Source organism: Rhincodon typus, unplaced genomic scaffold (genome assembly GCF_021869965.1).
Source record: "Rhincodon typus isolate 14 unplaced genomic scaffold, sRhiTyp1.1 hic_rhity00009068, whole genome shotgun sequence".
NCBI classification, from domain to species: Eukaryota; Metazoa; Chordata; class Chondrichthyes; order Orectolobiformes; family Rhincodontidae; genus Rhincodon; species Rhincodon typus.
This window is the reverse complement of record NW_025974706.1, coordinates 1-8349: the sequence shown is the minus strand read 5'-3', so window position 1 is coordinate 8349 and position 8349 is coordinate 1. Positions and strand designations below refer to the sequence as shown.

The window sequence follows — 8349 nt, the reverse complement described above, 5'->3', positions numbered from 1 at the left end:
ACGTCAGCCTCTCTGCTCCTAGGATGCTGCTTGGCCTGCTGTGTTCATCCAGCCCTGCACTTTGTCAGAGATCTGGAGGAGTTTCATGTCTCAGAGAATAGTGAATCTGTGGAATTCCTTACCACAGAGGGCTGTGGAGGCTGGCTTGTTCAGTTTATTCCAGGCTGTGCTAGATTTTTAATCAGTGAGAAAATTAAGGGTTATGGAGAAGCGGAAGGAAAGTGGAGTTGAGGATTATCTAATCAGCTGTGAGAATGTTAGAACGACTCCATCTACATCTGCTCATGCGTTTTATTGAATATGAATGAAGTAAAATTAAAGATAAATACCACCTATCCTGCAAGCTGATATACTACCCCTTTCTGGTAGTAAATGAAACAATGTGGACAGCCTCAGCAACTCTGGGTGGAGCCTCTCGGATCTAGTTATGAGCTGAGATTGTAGGAACTGCAGATGCTGGAAAATCTGAGATAACGAGGTGTAGAGCTGGATGAACACAGCAGGCCAAACAGCATCCTGCTCCTATGATGCTGCTTGGCCTGCTGTGTTCATCCAGCTCTACACCTTGTTATCTCTAGTTATGAGCTGTCCGCGTTGGCCTCTTAGCTAGTCGAGTCACCTATTCAGTTGTGTGGTTGCAGTCGCCGGTACAATGGCATTAAAATCTGCAAAATTTGTTCAGTTCCTGCGAAACAGCAAATCGAGGAGTTTAACCATTAGTTGGACAGCAGGGAGCATAGTGCTTGAAGTATTAGAAGAAATCATAGAAAGGCATATTCCGTGTCCGTGTACTTCTGCAAAATCAAATCTTGTCTATATTTTTCTATTCTTCTTGATACCGGCAATAGCATTCCTCTTATTCGGTGTGTATCTTCAATATGAACAAAATAAATATAAACATTCGCAAAACGCTTCGAAAGGAGACTCCAAACACCTCTGCATTTTTTGTTCAAAGCATTGAGCCTAATATGGATTGACATATTGTTTCTAAAAGGTGATTACTTTGTCTGTTCTCAGATAATGCATAATAGGAGAGTGAACATGCTCCAAACTCAGCTGCGAACGGAATCCCGCTACTTTTTTAACCGAATATGGTGTTTTCTGTAATACTTCGCGGGTGAGTACTCTCTGTAAACGTTTGTTCTAACGAGCCATTGTATCGAAGTAATATGCAACAGTGGCTTTCATTTTCACCGAATCATCAATACAACAAAGCAGCTAACTCGTTTTAACAATCGGCGATCACACCCGATTGGAGCATCTAAGGTCTCTTGGGGAAATGCTGCAGTGTGGATTATTCGAGACTTCTGTGCAGACACTGGTTGGAGCGATAGTTCTTTAAGACCCCCTCCACAGTTGGGAGAACAGGGGAAAAACTATCGCACACCACACTTGGAACCGCTAAGGGACTTAAATTCAATTAAGGGCTATATCAGTTCCAGTTTTTGCACGTCAGGAAGGATCAATTGGAGTCTGAACATAGACTGTCCAGGTCATTCAACACCTTCCCACCAACTACCACCCCCCGCCAACCGGTTCATGTTGGTCTTTATGTTTCACTCATTTCTGTCCTGAACGAAATTAGAGTCAATGAAGTGTTGAAGGGGGCCATTAAGCCACCCCTTTGTGCATTTTAATCCAGCGCCAATCCTCTGCTTATTGCTTGTAAACCTGCACGTTGTTTCTATTGAAGGAATCATCATCCCTCTTCAATGCCTCAATTGAACACACCTCCACAACACTTTCAGACAGCGTATTTTAAATTACTTGCTGCTTGAAAATAGAGATCCTCACTTCTCATTTGTTTCTTTTGCAAAACACTTTAAATCTGTGCCCTCTGGTTCATCGTCCTCTTTATGATGGTGAACAGTTTCTCCTAATACGCTCTGTCCCGACTTCATGAGTTTGAAAACTTCAATCAAATCTCCTTGGCCCTCTCCTCTCCAAGGAAAACAGTTCCATCTTCTCCAATATTTCTTTATAACTGAAATGTCTCATCCTTTGAATCATTTTAATAAATCTCTTTCTTGCATTCTCAATTGCAACCACATCCTTTCTATAATGTGGCACCAAGAAGCATATTCCAGCTGCAATCTAACCAGTTTCATATGCACATTCATCATAAACTCTTTGCTGTAGTGCTCAATGTTCCTATTGCTCAGCCCAGAATACTATATGCATTATTAACATCTCCCTCTTCTTGTCCTTTTTTGGCTTATGTGCATATAAACACATGTCTGTCTTCTCCTATGTGCCCTTTAACAATAACATCAATGCCTGGGGAACCCCAATACAAATCTTCCACCTTAAAAAATTACCTGTATAATACCATACTCTCTGTTTCCTATCCCTCAACCAGTTTTGCATTTATGTTTCTACTATACTTTTTATTCCAAGGACTATTACCATCCTCATAAGTTTCTTTTGCAGTACTCTATTGAGCATCCTTTCGAAATCCCTGTACACTATTTTTTAGCCTCACCATCATCAAATGTGAAGTGATGCACTTGGGCAGAACAAACAAAGCAAGGGAATGCACGATGTGCATTAAGATCCTGGGAAGCACCAAGGATCACAGGGACCTCACTGTGCATGTCAGCCAGTCCTTTACTGTAGGTAGACAAGTAGATAAAATGATGAAGAACACAGATAGGATATTTGCCTTTATCAGACAAAGCATAAGGTTTAAAAGCTGAGAAAGTATGCTAGAACTATTGGTTGGTTAGTTGTCTAGGCCACAGCTAAAATATTGTGTGCAGTCCTGGAATCCACATTATAGGAGGAATGTGATAGCACTGGGGAGGATGCAGAGGAGATTTCATAGGATGTTGACTGGCTGGAGAGTTTCAGTTATGAAGACAAATTGGGATTGTTTTCTTTGGAACAGAGGAGGCTGAGGGAAGACATGATTGAGGTGTATAAATGTATGAGGGGCATAGACAGGGTAGACAGAGAGGATCTTTTCCTTTTGGTGGAGGGATCAATGATCAGGGGAGATTGCTTTAAGGCAAGGGGCAAAGGGTTTGCAGGGGATGTGGGGAAATGATTTTCATCCCTACCTTTATTGATAATGTATCTGAGATTCACCAAAATGACCATGCAACTGACATGGTTGGCCAGGTGCATGTATTATAAAGGGAAACTATCAACTATTGAAATGATCATGACCACCTGTGAACATAGGGTGAATGTGACAAATTCAGCAATTAATCAGCAAAAAGTTTTTAAATTTAATTTGCAGTTTTTGCACCCCAGCACATCCTGGGAGTGATTAGCCAGCAATGACTTGTTGCTAGCATTTAATTGTTACAAATATTAATTTGAATGGATGGGTAGATGAATTACTCACAAAAATGGATACAAATGGATACAATATAGTTGGGATATGCAGACATGGCTCAAGAATAACCAGTGGTAGGAATTGAATATCCTGGTGCCTCTCCTTTGCAACCTCTCCAGTGTAATCACAGTCTTCCTATAGTATGGCGACCAGAATTGCAGACAGTGTGTACCTCATATTTATCAGGAATAAATTCCATCTACCACTGATCTGTTCATCTGACCATGCCGTTTACATTCTCCTGTAACCTGACACCATTCTCCTCACTGTCAACCACCTGGCCAATCTTTGTGTCATCCACAAACTTGCTTATTATCCCTCCCATATTCTCATCTACGTCATTTATAGATATCACAACTAATAAAGGATCTGGCATGATCCCTGTGGCGTAAGACAACATTCTTCTGGTGACAAAATCATAACTTTGCATCAACCACTGCCTCACAACCTCTCAGCTATGAAATTCAATACTGTGTTTGTAATCAGCCTCAAACTGTCACCCCAGATGCGCATGTTTTATGTACTGTATTTGGCAAAGGAGATCAAGGGGAAATGACATGGGTTGTGTTTGCAAAGATGAGTGTAAGTTTAATAGATATCCACAAAGACAGGACTCTGCATTGAATGGTAACGAGCAGAAACAGGACCGTCAGTTATTGTGGCTGCTTTGTGGATCATAGCAGTTTGGTGTTACAGCAGAAGATGGTGATTGCTTAGAATTTATCAACAAACTTTGATGCAAAATAAACAGTTTCCAGTAATTCATCAGGAAGTGGTAAAGGTAAAGTCACCATCATCCCACTCTCTCATTAGATCACACCACACCTCCGGCAAGGGCTGAGGTTGAGAAGGCAGGACATTCATTGTAACCTCCGCGGGTGCAGGAATGGAACCTGTGCTATTCATGTCACTGCGCCATATAAACTCAGGCCAGGCAACTAAGCTAACTGTGACACCGTCAGGAAGTGGTCACCACACAAGAACCCATTAAGTCACATCACCAATATAGATGAAGTGCCTGTGAATTTCTAACTTAGAACATAGAACAGTACAGCACAGTACAGGCCCTTCAGCCCACGATGTTGTGCCGAACTTTTACCCTAAACCTAAGGTCTATCTAACTCCCACCCCTACCTTATACTATCATCCATATGCCTATCTAATAGCTGCTTAAATGCCCCTAATGAGGCCGACTCCAATACCCTCTCCAGCAATGCTTTCCACGCCCCGACCACTCTCTGAGTAAAGAACCTAAATCTGACGCGTCTCCTATATCTACCTCCACTCACTTTAAAACTATGTCCCCTCGTAATAGCTACCTCCACCCTCGGAAAAAGTCTCTGGCTGTCCACTCTATCTATACCTCTGATCATTTTGTGCACCTCTATCAAGTCACCTCTCATCCTTCATCGTTCTAAAGAGAAAAGCCCTAGCTCTCTCAACCTTTCCTCGTAAGACTTTCCCTCCATTCCAGGCAACATCCTGGTAAATCTCCTCTGCACCTTTTCCAACACTTCCACATCTTTCCTGTAATGAGGTGACCAGAACTGGACACAATACTCCAGATGTGGCCGAACCAGGGTTTTGTATAGACCAGGGATTTTGTTTGTTCAGTATAATCCTGTAATTTGTTCTAGACCTCCTCAGTATTGATACTTCACTCCCTTTGGCATCATTTATAAATTTAGAAAGTGTAACTTTAATTCCAAAGTTTAATTCAATAATATAAATTGTGAACAGCAGTGGACCCACCATTGATGCTTATGGAACACCACTCTGAATGACTATCCTTTCTACCCACTTTTTGTTTTTTATCTTGAAGCCAACCAGCAATCCATTCTACTACCTGTGTCCTGTCTCCACATTCTCTGGCCTTATTTATTAGCTTACTACGGTACCCATTATCGATGAACTTTTGAAAATCTTGAAGAAGTACAATGATTGCCTACTCACTCAGTCTATGTCTTTGGAAAATCCATTAAGGTTAACTAAGCAAGATTTTCCCTTTTGAAATCTGTGTTGACTATTCATTATGATATTTTTAATTGCTAGATGTCTTTCAATTTCCTCCTTTAGTAAGGATTCCATTAGTTTTCCTACCACTGACATTATACCAATTGATATCTAATTACTTGGACATGATCTGTTCTCTATCAAAAATGTGGAGATAATATGAGCTACATGCATGTCCTCTGGTGCTAGGTCTTTTCATAATAAAATATTGAACATGAGTGGTAGCTCCTCTGCTTTGTCTTCTGTAGATTCTTTTAAAATTCATGGATGGAATCCAAATGGATTTGTCATGTATTCCTTTTGAATTTATTTACTTTTCTTCAATACATCTACTATTTTGTAACCTCACACAAATGTTGGAAGGTGGAATCATTTGATAGTGAACAAGACCTAAACTATATAGTAGATCCGGCAGCAGAAATAGAGGAATGTATTCACCACAAGGTCGTCAGGAAGGTATTGAGAAGAAAGAGAAAAATAATATGTTTTCAGCATCATAAAACTGGACATCTGATGTCAAATTGATGGAAATTAAAACTAACCTTTGACAATGCTATAAGTGGATGATATTTCTCCAGAAAGTGTATTCTCAAAGAAGGAAGGTTGTGAGATATGAATACCTCCTAATACTTTTACTGTCGATGTGTATAGCAATAAAAGAGATTATGTGGTGTAATATTTGAAGGGAAGTCACTCCATTTTAGTCCATAGGAGAACCAAGAAAAATTGCTATCATGAGAGATACTATTTCAGCTCAGAACTTGCCGTTTATTAAAAAAAAGTTCCTGCAAAGAGTTTGCTGAATAACAATATGTTAATACTGGCTATTTATGGGGTTTGTGCACCTGTTTAGTTGTGTGGAGTGAATTTAAATTGGGTTCTGGTATATGGTCTGTTTATCATTGATATAGTTTATAAACTACTCATTAATCATCTGCATTTTATATTGTGCAATGCTTTAGCAGCAAGCACATCTGAGAACTGATGGAGACGAGAGAACAACCATTCTTCAGAGTACATCAGTCATGACTGCTTCAAATAAAGACTGATCCATCATTGAGATGCACTGTACTGTGAGAGAAAATATGACTAAAGGACCTCAATGGAAAGGTATAGGAACTCAAAGTAAACCTCAGAAATAAAATGCTATGCTATCATTGTCAGGATTTCACACAGGTGCACAGTTCTGAAAAGACTACTTACAATATCAAAACTGTATGAATTTTGAGTATTCTGAAATGGAAAATCAATTCAGAAACAAAAACAAAAGTCTGAATGAGGAAATTATCAATACAACTTCAAAAAAACTTAAGACTCATTCTGAATATGATCAGAGAATCATTACGATGATTACAATTTCTTTAAAGACTAGACCAAACACAAATAACAAATGACTCTGCTTGAGCATAATAAGTCATTTGAATGATATTCTTAAAGTGGCTAAGGAATATTTTGACCAATGACTGAATGAGTTGTTGGCTTAAAAAAATGAACTAGTTTGAATTTGTTGTCTCAAAAAGAATTTTAAAGAATGAGTCTGTAAAATGAAACTTTAAAATGAAGGTATGCAAGGAGCTGACGAAGGAGACTGTTCATGGAAGTGTCTGAGATATTCTTTTGGGGTTTAAACAATGAAGAAGCTGCAAAGATGGAAGCAAAGTTCAGAATGTGAAATCTTAGCAACTTTTCAGAAACAGAACTGGACAATCTACATGTGGCTGGTAATGATGTCTCCTCTCTTGAAGGAGATTTGAATTATAAAATTCTCTGAATTGTCTGAAAACCTCGCAAAAGTTTGATTTTACATCTTAAAGCAGACAGTAATTCCTGGATGAGAATTTAACAGTTTGTGAAGATCAAGTTGGACTTGGAAATTTAATTGGGCAATGGGGGAATTATTATGTGGGTTGCATGTAGTAAGATAATGGTTAAAGTCTATAACATAGATGATGGAGCACGGGGACTGTAGTAGGGTGGACTGGTGGGAGATGATATGGCGGGTGAATGGACATCTGTAGTAATTTCGAAGTATAACTTTTATTGTTGATGTTATCATTTTTATGTTGAAGATTCAAGATTAAATGTGAGATGAATGGAAAACCTGATTAAAAACCTAGTAAACAGTATATTATTGCAAGTCATAAAAGTCTGGGTCATTTCTGTTTTCCTTCTTCCATGGTAAAGAGACATGGAAAGTATTGATTTAATACTTCAACCATGATCTCTAATTCCATTAATAGGTCTTCTTTTCAGTCCTTAATCTTTCCAACCTCTGATTAGCCTATTTATTATTTAAATACGATCATATTTACATTCCAGTCAGCTTCCAATCTCTTCTCATGCCTTTTCTTTGCCTTCATTATTTTCTTCATCACTGAATCCTGAACTTTAAATATCCAGATGTCTCTCACTCATAATATCAACCGGACATCTATACTATGCGACGTTCCTTTGCTTCACCCAGCTATTTCTTTATCTGTTTTGTCATTCAGAGAGTACATGCTTTGTGTGCCCTAGCTTCCCCTAACTCTGTACTTTGGTTCTACCCAAACCATCTCATTAAAGGCAGCTATTATTTATTCGTTCACTCAGTTGGCCAGAAGGCTGCATTGCGATGTAGGACCACACTACCAGCACATGTTAATTTCCCACACCCAGCTGAGGTGACCATGATGGTCCTGCCTTTTCAAGCTTTCTCCTTGCCGAGGCATGGTGAGCCTCAGGTTAAACCACCACCCATTATCTCTGTCTAGTGAGAGTGCAGCCTTATCTATTTACTGATTATTTATTAGATGCCAGCAAGGAATGGCACCAGATGCTGAAGCTGGCAAGAATGCAGGCAATCAGGCACCAGAGTAATGACAAACAATGGCACCATAGAGTAGTTTCAGAGATAGTAGGAACTGCAGATGCTGGAGAATCGAAGATAACAAGGTGTAGAGCAGGATGAACACAGCAGACCAAGCAGCACCAGAGGAGCAGGAAGGCTGACGTTT

At 39.5% G+C, this 8349-nt stretch overlaps 1 long non-coding RNA gene across 1 annotated transcript; it reads left to right on the top strand.

Moving 5' to 3' along the window:
• Window positions 1–691: 691 nt before the first annotated feature.
• LOC125482349 lies at window positions 692–7499 on the top strand. The gene is made up of 3 exons (XR_007261615.1): window positions 692–863; window positions 1018–1117; window positions 6319–7499. It is a non-coding gene; the product is annotated as an uncharacterized LOC125482349 (long non-coding RNA).
• Window positions 7500–8349: the final 850 nt, after the last annotated feature.